Below are 15,324 nucleotides of genomic sequence, written 5' to 3'. Positions count from 1 at the left end.
CCTTTTCACCACACCCTTTCCAGCATTTATTGTTTGTAGATTTTTTGATATTGGCCATTCTGACTGGCGTGAGGTGGTACCTCTTTTGTAGTTTTGATTTGCATTTCTCTAATAATTAGTGATGTTGAGCAGCTTTTCATGTGCCTCTTGGCCACCTGTATGTCTTCCTTGGTGAAATGTCTATTTAGGTCTTCCACCCATTTTTTAACTGGATTGTTTGTTTTTCTGATATTGAGCTAGCTCCATGAGCTGTTTGTATATTTTGGAGATTAATCCTTTGTTTGCTGTGTCATTTGCAAATATTTTCTCCCATTTTGAGGGTTGTCTTTTTGTCTTGTTTATGGTTTCCTTTGCTGTGCAAAAGATTTTAAGTCCCATTTGTTTATTTTTGTTTTTATTTCCATTTCTCTAGGAGGTGGGTCAAAAAGGATCTTGCTGTGATGTATGTCATAGAGTGTTCTGCTTATGCTTTCCTCTAAGAGTTTAATAGTGTCTGGCCTTACATTTGGGTCTTTAATCCATTTTCAGTTTATTTTTGTGTATAGTGTTAGTGAGTGTTCTAATTTCATTCTTTTACAGTAGCTGTCCATTTTTCCCAGCACCACTTATTGAAGAGGCTGTCTTTTCTCCATTCTATATTCTTGCCTCCTTTATCAAAAATAAGGTGACCATATGTGCGTGGGTTTATCTCTGGGCATTCTGTCCTGTACCATGGATATATATTTCTGTTTTTGTGCCAGTACCATACTGTCTTTTTTTTTTGGCTGCATTGGGTCTTCATTGCTGCGTGTGGGCTTTCTCTAGTTGTGGCGAGCGGGCGCTACTCTTGGTTGTGGTGTGCGTCCTTCTCATTGCGGTGGCTTCTCTCATTGTGGAGCACAGGCTCTAGGTGCGTGGGCTTCAGTAGTTGTGGCACACGAGCTCAGTAGTTGTGGCTTGTGGGCTCTAGAGCACAGGTTCAGTAGTTGTGGTGCACGGGCTTAGTTGCTCCGCGGCATGTGGGATCTAACTAGACCGGGGCTCGGACCCATGTCCCCTGAATTGGCAGGCAGGTTATTAGCCACAGGTGAATGTGACTACTATAGATACCTCATGTAAGTAGAATGATACAATATTTGTCCTTTTGTATCTGGGTTCTTTCACTTAAGTTTAATGGTTTCAAGGTTCATCCATGTTTTAGCATGTACTGGTACTTTATTCCTTTTTATGGCTGAATAATATTCCATTGTATGGATATACCAGTTTTGTTTGCCCATTCATAAATTGATGGGAATTCAGGTTGTTTATACTTTTAGACTAATATGAATAATGATGCTGTGAACATTCATTTACAAGTTTTTATGTGGACTTATGTTTTCAATTCTCTTGGGTATCTATCTAAGACTGGAATTGCTGGGCTATATGATAACTCTATGTTTAACTTTTTGAGGACCTGCCCAAGTGTTTTCCACAGCAGCTATCCTATTTTACATTTACACCAGCAGTGTATGAGGGGTCCAGTTTCTCCACATCTTCTTCAACACTTGTTATTGTCTGTTTTTTTGGTCATAGTCATGGGAAGGATATGAAGTGATATCATTTTAATTAGCATTTACCAAATGACTAATGACGTTCAGCATCTTTTCATGTATATCATCTTTGGAGAACTGTTTATTTAAATCTTTTGTCCATTTTATAATTGGGTTGTTTTTCTTTCTGTTGTTGAGTTGTAAGAGTTCTTTATATATTTAGGATACTAAACCCTTATCAGATATATGATTTACAAATATTTTCTCCCATCTCTGGGGTTTTTTTCTTACTTACTTGATAGTGTCCTTTTAATTTTGATGAAGGTTTTTAATTTTGATGAAGTCTAATTTATATTTTTTGCTTGCTTGTGCTTTGGTGTCATATTTAAGAAGCTATTGCCTAATCGAAGGTCATAAAGATATAATACGTTTCTTTCTACGAGTTTTATAGTTATAGCTTTTACATTTAGGTATTTGAGCCTTTTTGAGTTAATTTTTGTCTATGGTGTGAGGTACGGATCAGGAATACTTTTTGAGCACCTGCTGTGTGCCAGACACTGTCATTGGGGTGCAGCAGTAACAAAAGAGACACGTCCTACTATTATTGAGCTAAAATTCCAATGGCACTCACAGACATTAGTCCATGGTGACATAAATGTCTAAATGTAGATTTGACCACATACTGTTTCTGATCTAGAATGGGGTCCAGAGAATGTGAGGATTGTGGGGGAAGGGTGCACCCTCACATGGTTGACAAAGTTGCAGCCTGGCCTGGGGCTCTGTGGTATGAAGGGAATCCCTGTCTGACACTGTCATGGGGACATTCGCAGGTTCCATGAGGGACCTGATGCAGGCTCTGCCACATCCCTTGTCTTTCCTCTGAATAGCCGCTTAGACTCTCCCTCAGTCCCTAGGCTTTTGTGACCCACCCCTGTGTTGGGATCCTTCTGCTCCCCTGGGTGGCCCACCTGGCTGCTTTTCCTTTTATGACAGTTTCAGACCACTGTCTTTTGTGGGGTCCACATGTGTTCCCTGGAAACACAAATTTTTCTGCATTTGTGGGCAGTTCAGTTTAATCTCAGGCTGCCATTTTATTGTCCCTTCTGCCAGGGTCAGTTCCAGCCCCAGCCTCTAGAGTTCACTTGAGTGAGTCAGACGCTAGTGCCTGTGATACTCAACCTACAGGAGACACAAGCTTTCTGAAACTTTTTGTCATTTGCTTGAGGTAGCAACATTTGTCCCTCTCTCATTCTAGGAGGAGTCATCCACAGAGTCATGAGGACACTCAGGCAGCCTCTGGAGAGGCCCACATGGGAAGCGACTGAGGCCTTCCATGAGCTACCAGCACCACCTTGCCAGCCTGGGACTGCACCACCTTGGAAGCGGATCTTCCAGCTCCAGTCAGTTCTGATGACTGCAGCCCTGGTGACATCTTGGCCACAGTCTCATGGGATGCCCTGGGACAGCCATTCCTGAATTTGAGACCCACACAACCTGTGAGTTTCATAATGTTTATTGTTATTTTATTTTACAGTTTTTATTGAGATATAATTCAATACATAAGATTTCAACATTTTAAAGTGTACAATCCAGTATGCAATACAGTATTATTAACTATAGTTCATTGGTTTTTAGTATATGTGCAGTGTTGTGCAAACATTGCCACTTGCTCATTCCAGAGCATTTCCATCACTTCAGAAATGATACCCAGTACCTCTTATCAGTCACTTTCAGTTCCCCATTCTCCCTTCACCTGAAAAGCACTAATCTACTTTATGACTTTATGGATTTGCCTATAGTGGGCATTTCGTATACATGGAATCATATAATATCTGTTACTTTGTGAATGGCTTCTTTCATGTAGTATAATGTTTTCAAGGTTCATGCATGTTGCAGCATGTATCAATCCTTCATTCCTTTTCATGGATGAATACTATTCCACTGTGTAACCATTTTGTTTATGGATTGATCAACTGATGGACATTTAGGTTGTTTCTACTTTTTGGCTATTATGAATTATGGTACTGTGAACATTTGAGGGTAAATTTTTGTGTGAACATATGTTTTCAGTTCTCTTGGGTATATACCAAGGACTAGAATTCTTAGGTCTTATGGGAACTCTGTGTTTGAATTTTTAAGGACCTGCCAAAGTGTTTCCCACCACGGTTGCATCACTGCAGGCCAGCAATAGAAGAGGATTCCAGTTTTTCCAAATCCTTGCTAACACTTGTTATTGTCTGTGTTTTTGGTTATAGCCATCCTAGTGGATGTGGAGTGGTATCTCATTGTGGTTTTGACTTGCATTTCCTTAATGAGCATTGATATTCATGCACATTTTGGCCATTTGTATAACCTCTTGGGAGAAATGTTTATTCATGTGCTTGCATACGTTTTAATTAGGTTGTTTGTCTTTTTTTTTTTTTTTTTTTTGGCTACACTGCGTGGCATGTGCGATCTTGCTTCCCCAATCAAGGATTGAACCCACGCCCCCTGCAGTGGAAGCGTGGAGTCTTAACCACTGGACCACCAGGGAAGTCCTGGGTTGTTTGTCTTTTGACTGTAGAGTTTTGAGTTCTTTGTATATTCTGAATACTAAATTCTTTTCAAATATATGATGTGCAAATATTTTTTCCCATTTTATAGATTGTCTTTTCTCTTTCTTGATACTGTCCCTTGACACAAAATTTGTTTAATTTTGGTGATTTCCAATTAAACTACTTTTTCTTTGGTTGCTTGTGCTGCTGGTGTCATACTTAAGAAACTATTGTGTAACACAAGGTCACAAAGATTTACAAATTTTTTTTTCTAAGTGATTTACAGTTTGTAAATATAAGAAGTTGATTATGAAAAGGGGGGAAGGTGGATGTGATTGAGGGCCAGGATTCTTTTTAGGTAGATATACTTTAGGAGAACATACATATAGAAGATGAAAATGTGAAACTGGTTTTATTAGGACTCTTTCAGGTACCCTTATGAAAGGCTCCTTGTAGGATTGAGGCTCTGACCTGAGCCAGAGAAGTGCTGCATTCTTAGGTATATCTCTTGGCATAATGAGTGAGAATAGGAGAGAAGTGGGGAAAAGTAATGAAAAAGGGGAACACGACAGAGAAGGAGAGAAAAGAGGGGCACAGGAGAATACTGGGAAGTTGTGCTCAGGTAAAGTGAGGTAAGCCATTGTCTCTTTATCCCATCCTTGTAGGAGTCGTCATGGACGGTGCATGGAGACCCCCCACATATGCAACTGTCTGTGTCATGAGTTTTGCCATCCTGCCAGTGATTTGTATATATGTTTATATAGGATGGATGTATCTATCCATCTGCCCCGCTACTCCAGATGCGATCCCCAGGAAGAGAGGTGCTTGTGTGAGAGTAACATATACCTATGGTTGGCAAAGTTGTAATGAGGCTTTGGGGCTTTGTGATACAGAGGCAATTCTGAGCTCACACTCTCATGGGTACATTCTGAGCTTCCTAAAGGGACTCACTTGCAGACTCCTGTCACATCCAGTGCCTTTCCTCTGACTGGCCAACAAACTCCCTGTCAGACCCTGTTCTCTTGTGGCCCACACTTTTGTTGCGGTCATCTGCCTCTTTAGGTGTTCCATCTTGGTGCTTTCCTTTTAAAACAACCTGAGTACACTCACTTTCCCCAGGTTCTGTTGTCAACCATGGTAAATACAGACTTTTCTTCTGCATGTGGCGTTAAGTGCAGTATACTTTTATGCCATTCCTCTTATTGCATCTTTTGGCTGGACATTTTCAGCTGTAGATACTTGGCTTCATTTGCATGAATCAGACATTAGTTCTTGTGTCTTGCTAACTGCAGAAGACACGAGTCAAGTGTTTCTAAGCTCCTTTTCACTTGATTAAGGTCAGAGGGAAGCTATCTTTATTCTCATGACAGTGGAGAAAATGCCCACCACTGTCCCTTTCTCAGGGTCCACATGTCCACCTTGGAAGACAATCCTTCTACAGGGCAGCTGCATCTCTAGCTTCTGTTCCTATGAGATACCCATACTAGTATCTGTCTCCATTTACCTGAAGGGTCCATGGGTGCAGCTTCTGTCTGGGCATTAGACTTCCCCTAAATATATAGGCTTTTGTGGCCCTCCCTTCTGTTGAGGTTTTCTTTCTCTTTAGGCACTGGTCTTGGTGCTTTTGTTTTAAGACAAACTTAGTCCACTCATTTTAGCAGGGTTCACATGTCGACCATGGAAAACACAGTCCTTTCTTATGCAGGTGGTAAAAAAGCCACTGTGTTCTGTGCCAGCCTTTATATTATACCTTCTGATTTGGGCAGTTTCTGCCCCAGGTTCTCAACTTCGTTTGCATGAGTCACACTCTAGTCCCACTGTTCCTCTAACTCCAGGGGACCTACGTCAAGCTTTCTGAAGCTGTTTGTCATTTGCTTGAGGCGGGGGGAAGTAATCTTCATTCCTCCTTCGTGAGAGTGGAGAAAATGCCCACCAGTTTCGCTTCCTCAGGGTCCACGTGTCGACCTTGGAGAACCTTCCTTTCTGCTGCAGCTGGTGGAAGTGCAGTTCTGTCCCATGTCAGCCTCCTTCTGTCTTTCTGGGCAGGGGCCGCTCCAGCCCCAGCTACTTTTTCTACATGAGCCAGACACGAGGCTCTGTGTTGTTCTCGCTCCAGGGAGCAGAAGTGAAGGTTTCGGAAGCTCTTGCCCTTGGGTCAGCCATTGCAACCGCATCTCCACGAGGCAGTTTTCTCACTCACTCAGGGTCTGTCGAGACATGGGCATTTCTGCCCTTCTAACGCTTGAGTGCGGAGCTGCGGAATCGAAAACCACTTAGCTGCAGTCTAGTGGTGCCTCCTCCATGACGGGATATCCTACAACTTGCGTCGAGGCCATTTGCTCCCTTTTGTTGCCCTGTCATCAGCTTGGTGTGGAGGACAAGGGTCATGGGGAGCTGACAGTTTTGCCTCATTTCTTTTTTTTTTTTGATGTCTTTGTAAGTATTAAAATGTCAAAATGTAAAAGTGACCTTTTGTATTTTTGGTGGGACAATAATTTGAGCCTTGGCCTTGGCCTTGCATGTCTCTGTGCATGAGATGCCAGACTTGGCACTGATGTGTGGCTGAGAAAAGTTATGATGCCCTTTTCCTAGGCAAGAGGCCACCCTGGACAGGTTACTGCCTAAGATAGATTCCACTGCATCTGGTAGCACATTCCACCTGTCAGTGGGTGAGAGGAGGATAGGGTCTCCCCACTAACGGATTGCCTGTTCCATGTTAGGAGAGATGATGCGTCTAGGGTCTGTGGTCCTCAGGATCCTATGGCTGGGTTAGTGCATGAGATAAGACTCTCTAATCTGGGTGTACAGCGAGAGGAGGATAGGGTCTCCCCACTAACGGATTGCCTGTTCCATGTTAGGAGAGATGATGCGTCTAGGATCTGTGGTCCTCAGGATCCTATGGCTGGGTTAGTGCATGAGATAAGACTCTCTAATCTGGGTGTACAGCGAGAGGAGATTAGGAGAAATCAAGGCGCCCCAGATCTGGTAGAGCAGTGCAGGCCAGGTTATGAGAGGTATAGCTCCCTGGGATCTGGTAGTGCACCCTTATATCCATGGTCAGTGAGGAGGGGAACATAAGGGTTCTCCCTCTGTCCAACCTCTTTCGAGGTGTGTGGGCCAGTTTAGGGTAAGGTAGGTTCTCTAGGATTGGATAGTGTCTGCTACCTGTTGAAAAAAGTTTGGAGGGTTAGGTAGGAAGAGGTAGGATTGGCATTACCTGTCTGTTTGGTGTCTAGTTATTGATAAAAGTATGTTTGTTGAGGCCCACAGAATGGCCAAACGTGTGTGCAAACCTGCGCTTACTAGTGCCAGTTGCACTTCCTGCCCCCCTTACCCCTTATTTCCTGGGCTCCCAGCCAAGGAGAGTTAGATGGTTTCCCGGAAGCTGGTGTTGTGGTGTCCGTGTAAAACACCTGTGGTTTCTGTTTGTGAGAAACAGGTTGAATGCATCTGAGAGAACTTGCAGTAAAAAGATAAAAACTTAAAAGTGATGTTGTCATTGAGAGGCCTGTGAGCCAGTTCGTTGTCTATACTATGTAACAATATGTCATTGGTATTGAAATGTGTTACATGTTTGAATTTTGAATGTTCATATGGTATCAGAAAAATTTGTCTGATATCCAAAGTTTTCACTGTATAATGATGTTGATTAGTGAGTTAAAGGTGTCATTTTCTATTGCCTTGCATGCCCACCAGCAAGGGAGTCTTACGATCCCCAATAAAAGTCAGGGCCTGTCTGTCAACTACAGTACTTGAGCTAATGTAAATGGGCTCACACACTGAATCTTGCATGCAAAGAACCACTGTTGTCTTTCACAAACTAAAGAATTCTGTGTTTCTGAGAGAACACTTGTTGCTCCTACAAAACTGCTGCAGTAGTGGCCTGTTTGTCTTATAATCATAAAGAGGCGAGAATACCTGGGGCTTTCCCACTTGCTTTTCACAGATTGACTCTATGGGATTGTATTTTTATTTTATTATTATTATTATTTTTTATATTTCGGCTGTGCCGTGCAGTATGTGGGATCTTAGTTCCCCGACCAGGGATCGAACTCGTGCCCCCTGTGTTGGCAGTGTGGAGTCTTAACCACTGGACCGCCAGGGAAGTCCGACTCCATGGGATTTTAAACTCTCTTTTCCTGGAGGCTGATAAGGTCACAGTGCCCTCTTGGAAAAATACAGATGAGATCCCACAGGTTGACTAGCTAAGTATGGGACAGGACTTGGGGGGCAGTAGCAGATCTCACTGATAAGTTGTCTTGTGACAAGGGGCAGTCAGTCATGCAGAAATGTACTGAGGTATATAAGTAAAAAGTAGGAAAGAAGTCATATTAGGGATAGATTTGTACAAATGCCCAGTGAGACTGACTATATGTGTTTGGGCCCTTGGCGCCCCGCCAGTCATGCTGGAGGACAAGGAGTGGAGATTACCTGGTCATCTAATGACTGACCCCACGTTCAAAGTCAGTCTGGCCATGACATCCTTGCTAACGACAGGTGGAAGGTCAACTAGAAAACCTTGCTGAGGCTGATGCCCTTCAGGAGGATGTTTATCCAGTGCTTTCAGCATCACCTTTCTACCCATACCTTACTTCTTTCAACAAAAAGAGGTCCAGGGTGGAGTTCAAGGGCTCTCCGTCTGTAAGAGCGATTGGCAGCTTTATGCACTGGTTAAAGTGTGTTGGGGAATTGACTGTACCTTGGTTGCCAGATCATTCTGGCAATTTTGAACACTGGGAACTATGCTGTGTAGAAGCCCCTGATGTCATGGTCAAGGTTTGCACTTACTGGATTTGGAAATAATTCTCAGACCGAAGAATGAGCTTATCTGAGTTTATAGGTGCGTCCTTTCTGACCAGTACACATGCCGGGTGTTGTAACTGGTATGGGTGAGTGTATTGTGGGAAGAATTGGGTTAAGTATGTGTAATTTTTCTCTTGATTATAAGGGATGTTCCCAATGGCGAAGTGCCACGATAGAACAGTGGTGCTGGGACAAGTAGACAGCCGGGAGCCCAGCAGGCTTCCTCAGCACAGCCATGAGGTATCAGTAAAGCAGTGTGTGACGCTAGGTTGTGAAGGTGGAGTTGGGTGAAAGGATGTCCTTATACTGATCATGGAACTCATGGAGGCAGAGGTGCTTAAAGATACTCTACCACCCTAAAATAGCCTTGAATTATCCATGAAAAAAGCCAAGAAAGTACTAGATGCCTCACTGTACCGTACAGCAGCCTCAGTGAGGAGCAGTCCTCCTTGCACCCGAACTTGCCGGTTTCGTAATGATCACAGGTTCTGTGCGCAGACTGAGGAGCCTGGCTTGTAATAGTGGGCATGCTAATGCTTTCTTCAAGTCCCAGTGCATCCATGGGATCAGGGCCTATTTACCTTCACTGGTTCTCAGGTCACAATATATGTTCAATGTGCTGCCTCACAAAGACCTAAAACTGATTTTTCTCCAGGCTGGGACATAGAAAAGATTGAAACCTCAGCCAGGTTGTCTTGGTAACTTTACATGGGTGACAATATTCTGAATCAAAAGGCTAAGGACAACATACCGTTTGTCTTAGGTAGGCAGTCCAATATCTGAGTAACCAGAGCTTGAAGATTAACCCTGTAAGAGTCAGCAGCCAGGGACTGCCCTGGTGACACAGTGGTTAAGAATCCGCCTGCCAATGCAGGGGACGTGGGTTCGATCCCTGGTCCAGGAAGATCCCACATGCCACGGAGCAACTAAGCCCCTGCGCCACAACTACTGAGCCTGCACTCTAGAGCCCGCAAGCCACAACTACTCAGCCCATGTACCACAACTACTGAAGCCCGCGTGCCTAGAGCCCATGCTCTGCAACAAGAGAAGCCACCGCAATGATAAGCCTGCACGCCGCAACGAAGAGTAGCCCCCACTCGCCACAACTGGAGAAAGCCTGCGTGCAGCAATGAAGACTCAACGCAACCAAAAATAAATAAATAAATAAATTAATTAATTAAAAAAAAAAAGAATTAGCAGCCAACCTCCCAAGCATAGTTCTTGGAAACCATGTGATCTGATGTCTACAAACAATCGATGAGTCTATTCAGTAAAAGCAAATGTCCTAAAAATTTCTAGAAGACCACATTTTGCACAGCTTATGATAAGCTTGCTCAGTCCTGGATGTGCTTTATACCTCACATAAGGATCCTGCTCAGCCCGTGACATTATACATCTTAAAGTGCATCTAATTTGACCAGCAACCTGTCTCAGGACTCTCCAACAAGCTGTACAGAGCATGATTCCATTCAGGCAAGTACTGTGCAGTACTTCTGAGGGAAAGTGTCTGTGACTGACATTTATGCCAAGTAGAGCCTGTGGCAAAAACATGTGGCCATTAGACAAGGGCACCCTCTGGGATTTGTTTGTGGCCCTTGCTGAAACTGCTACAATATCCCGCATTGAAAGACTGCTGCTTACCTGCTGTGGGTGCCTCTGGGTATTGAGAGAGTAAAAAAGTAAGAGCAGAGCTTCCCTGGTGGCGCAGTGGTTGAGAGTCCGCCTGCCGATGCAGGGGACATGGGTTCGTGCCCTGGTCCGGGAAGATCCCACATGCCGCAGAGCGGCTAAGCCCGTGAGCCATGGCCGCTGAGCCTGCGCGTCTGGAGCCTATGCTCTGCAATGGGAGAGGCCACAACAGTAGAGGCCCGTGTACCGCAAAAAAAAAAAAAAAAAAAAAAAAAAGTAAGAGCAGGTGTTGTTACCCCCTGACTTTTCCCATACCATGGGGTGGCTCCCAAATGAGACCACCAACCAAGTGGGTGTTGCCTAGGAAATATCCACCTTATGTGAGGGTGGTAAATTTAGCAAAGGAGTAAACTAGGCATTAACGGTGTCACACAGGTACAAAAAGTCACTGTCTAGATATGGCTGTGTCAGATGCAGAGACTTTGCCAACATCTCACCTTTTGGTGGCAGTGGAGGAAATCTATGCAACGACTCTTAGTTGGACTGTGTATGTGACAGTATGTCAGCACTTCGGCCTTCTGGTAGCTTCAGTACACCCCGGTTTCTGAGGATGCCTGGATATGGTTCATGAAAACATCAGCAAAGTTAAAGGCAGATGGGTCGTAGTGGGCTGGGGAAGATTTACAACCTAACAAAAAACTGCTTGCATCTGTGCATGGGAAAGGCGATTCTACACAATGGATGGAGTGATGGGGTGCAGTGCTAGCCCTGGGCAACACTGCCCCAAGTTCACCTGGATATATTTTGACTAACTATGGGGCAAGAACCCATGGATTGACAGTGTTGGCTGGTGTTAGGCAGCATAATCACTGGATGATCAAATCTCAGCCCCTGTGGGGACAAAAATTATTATCATATTGCCCAAGATGCTCACCTCCTATTTCTGGCCCTTGTGCATACCCATGGATAACGACCCTTCAAGAATGAAAGTCAGTAGAATCAAGGAGCTCATCACCTGTGACGCCCGTGTTAAGACCATGGTCACTTGGATAGGCCATCGCACAGCGCATGGTAATCCATCTTCACCTGGACCACTAAACAAGATCTAGTGATTCTAGCACCTAAGGGCAAGGAATCCTGGAAATAAGTGCGAGTGCCAGCTGCATAGTTAAGTAGAGAGGGGATGTCTGGGTCCCATAGCCAGCAGTACCAGTCTTGGTGCCCTAACCTCCTCTCGAGGGTACCCCTGGCCGTCGACGGAGTAGACAGCTTTTCAAGGAACAGCACTGATGTGCCTGTCCACGTAGCAAGTATGGGCAGTACTCAAGGACTCTTATTTGGACTTCTATATTTGTATTTGCCAACTTCAATCAGACAGTGGTGCCGCCTTCAGAGGGAAACGTACCCAGTGGTGGCCAGCTTCATGGGCTTTCACTGGGCTATTCATGCCCCATGTCATTCATTGTCAGCAGGTGCCATTGAAAGATTGCATGGATTCTTAGAGAAGAGACAGTGTAAGATAAGTGGACAACCAGTGCTTGGTTCCCAGTGCAGCACACACTTAAGAAAGCAAGTTTGTTCTTTAAATGTGGCATTTCCCCAGCTGGTACAGCCCATTTAAATGGAAGGTTTAATTATGAGGTTGAGAAGGTGGTGGAGGAGGCCCACAGAACGGGGGAGAAAATGCTTATCATGCTGGTGACTCCCTTCAAAATTCCTTTCCTTCTCCTTCCACCTCAACTTTTTATATCCCAGAGATGGGCAATGGGCTGATACCTCCATAGACAGCTTTGTTCAAGGTTCTGGCAAGGTAGCTGGGTTCACACTTTAAGAATGTGGGTTACTTGGCATTTATGGTTTTGGCTTTTTGGAGCATCCGGCAAAGCTCTTATAATGCAGGGGCATTAACTTATCCGCTTTACCTATCCTCAGAAGTGGAGGGAAGTCAGTATTCTTTCATCCCATCGTTTTATAGGTGGGGTGCAGGAGGGCCCTGCCACATATGTGACTGCCTTTGGCTCTCTCTGCAGGCAATGCCTCCTTTTTGTTTTTAGAGAGAATTTCATTTTGAGTTATCTTCCTGCAGAATTCTCCTCCACCTTTCAAGAGGGAGATTTATACTAGGTAGCATTCTTGGAAAGCCTCTTTTGTATTAAGATTTGGCATTTGTTGGCTGTTGACTTTACTACAGCTTCAGGTATTGATTCAATCCCAACAACCAGTGTGTGTAGTCCTTCATTTTAGCGAAAAGTAGCTCCCCGTATATGTACTCCTTCAGTCATTTGGTTTGTGGTATGTTTGGCCTCCAGGACCCCGAGGTAGGAAGTTTGATCCCGACTTTGCATGTGGGGTGGTAGCAGTACATCAAAGGGCCTCATCTCCATGTTGATTTTAACCCGAGCTCCCATATGGACTGAGTGGTTAGTATCCCAGATGCTTTTGACATTTTACTTTTTGGGATTTTCGACTCCCTTTTCTGGATCCTGATGACATCACAGTGCCATATTGGAAAAATATAGATGACATCCTGTAGGTCAAAATGGGACAGGTTGATTTTGAAAAGGGAGGGAGAAGATTCTGGATGTACTGTATGTTCATTGGTGGACAGATCTAACTTAGGAAACCATTCATATAGAATAAGTGTGTGGACATGGATTCTAGTGGAATTCTCCTTGCCCAGCTACCCCTAGGAAAGTCTCCTTGAATTATTGGGGGCTTGTCTTCAGTTAGAGAATCACTGCATTCTTTGTAGCTATTACTCAGCATAATGAATGAGAACATGGGAGACTTGGGGAGAAGGAGAGAAAGCAGGAAAAGGGGAAGGAAGTGAGAAAAGGGGGGTGATGGGAGAAATTGAGTACCATGTGGGGTACAATATGCATGTAACCCAGTTTCCTTTCATCCTTCTCTGGATTGTCAGGGTGCATGCAGACCCTGCCACTTACGTGACTACTTCAGCTAGGTCTTCTTTAGTAACCTTCTTGTTATTCTTGGAGAAGCATCTCCTCTGTGAATTTCTCTATCACCCTTCAAGCAGGGTTTTTTGCGTTAGTAAGTTTTCTCAGGGGGCCTCTTTTTCTCTCATATTTTCAAACCACTTCTGCCTTTTTATCTTCCATCTATTCCCCAGTTGACAAATTGCTCATTCTCACTGTCCCCGTCCCCCACCAATGCAATCCCCAGATAGAGAAGGGCTTAGGGAGAAGAGCAAATCAAAGATCTGTAAATGGTGGAATTGCTGCTCACTCCCAGGTGCATGCTTCCTGTCCTTTCTCCAGGGGACATCCAGACCCACCCTCTTGGTTTTACTTGGGTGAGTCAGACACTAGTTCCTGTGTTTCTCAACCCCCATGGGCATCAGTTAGCTTTTCTGTAGCTTTTATCACCAGTTTGCAGCTAGGGGAAAACAATATTTGTCCCTCCCTCATAAGTGTGGAGAAAATGCTCACCATGTCGACAACTCTCTGTAACATTTCTTTTCTCCTTCTTCCACCTCAACTCTTTTATATCTCTGTGTTGGGTAATGGGCTAGTGCTGACAGAACCCATTTGAGTGCATTATTTTGTAAGCTGGCCAGCACCTCACTTTAGAATATGAAAGTATTTGACATTTATTGTCTTGGTCTTTGGAGTCTGTAATAGTTTATAGGGCTGCCATAATAAAGTGCTACAAACTGGGTGGCTTAAACAATGGAAATTTATTGTATCATTTGAAGGCTGGAAGTCAAGACCAAGGTGTTGGCAAAGTTCATTCCTTCTGAGAGATGTGAGGGAAAGGGGTTTTCCAGGACTGAGTCCTTGGCTTGTAGATGGCTCTCTTCATGTTCACATGGTGTTCTCCCTGGGTATGTGCCTGTGTCCACATTTCTTCTTCTTAGAAGGACACATTGGATGAGGGCCAGCCTAATGGCCTCATTTTAACTTGGTTATCTCACTAATGACCCTATCTCCAAATCAGGTCTTATGTTGAGGCACTGGGGGGTTAGGGCTTCAACATGTGAGTTTTGGGGAGAACACAGTGTAACACATAAGTGGGCCTCTGTCAGATGTCTACCTGAGCGGGCATGTGTTCAACCTCCCGTTCAATGCAGGCTTTCAGGAATGTACCTGTTCTCTGACTGGGCACTAGACTCATTCTAGACCAGTGAAGGTTGTGACTCACCACTGTGTTTTGCTTCCCTCTTTTCCCCAAGGGATCCTCTTCAGTGCTTTCATTTTAATGCAGGCTCAGGTCATTTCACCATTGCAGAGCTCACACGTGGACAGGAAAAGCACAGTCCTTTCTTGTGCATGTGGTGGAAGCGCAGTGCACTCGCAGGCCAGCGTTCTTACTGTATCTTCCGGCAGGTGCAGCTCTAGCCCCCGGTTCTTGACTTCATTGCATGAGCCAGATATTGTCTTATGGTTGTTTTGCAGACTCCACAGGACATAAGACAGACTTTCTGAAGCTCTTTGTCCTTTGCTTGAAGTAAGGGGGAAATAATCCCTGTTCCTCCTTCTTCGGAGTGAAAGGCTTACCACATTCCCTTTCTCAGGGTCTGTGCGTCCACATGGGGAACACAAAACTTAACTTCTGTGGGAGGTGGAGAGGCACGTCACTCCCCAGCCAGATCGAAACACACAGCTGATCAAGACTCACACACGTTGTTGTAACCAGTACTGCTTGAGTGTGGGAAGAGTTGTGTTAAGTCTATGTAATTCTTTTCTTGATTGTAGGGGTGTTCCCAATGGGGAAGTGCCACGATAGAACAGTGGTGCTGGGACAAGTGGACAACTGGGAGCCCAGCAGGCTGCCCCAACCCAGCCATGAGGTATCAGTAAAGCAGGGCAGAGTTCTGATTGGAAGGATGT

At 44.5% G+C, this 15,324-nt stretch overlaps 1 long non-coding RNA gene across 3 annotated transcripts in view; it reads left to right on the top strand.

The window, feature by feature from the left end:
- Positions 1-15,324, top strand: part of LOC307180336 — a 253,751-nt gene that overhangs the window by 5,472 nt on the left and 232,955 nt on the right. For 2 of the 3 annotated variants that reach the window (XR_013825722.1, XR_013825724.1), the window contains exons 3-4: positions 2,764-3,004; positions 15,190-15,284. This is a non-coding gene — a long non-coding RNA (uncharacterized lncRNA). The remainder of the gene's footprint in view (positions 1-2,763; positions 3,005-15,189; positions 15,285-15,324) is intronic. The other variant, XR_013825723.1, reaches the window with a different exon arrangement.

Source organism: Stenella coeruleoalba (genome assembly GCF_951394435.1).
Source record: "Stenella coeruleoalba genome assembly, chromosome: X".
Classification (NCBI taxonomy): domain Eukaryota; kingdom Metazoa; phylum Chordata; class Mammalia; order Artiodactyla; family Delphinidae; genus Stenella; species Stenella coeruleoalba.
The sequence above is the reverse complement of the archived record's forward strand: the minus strand, read 5'-3'. Positions and strand labels throughout refer to the sequence as shown.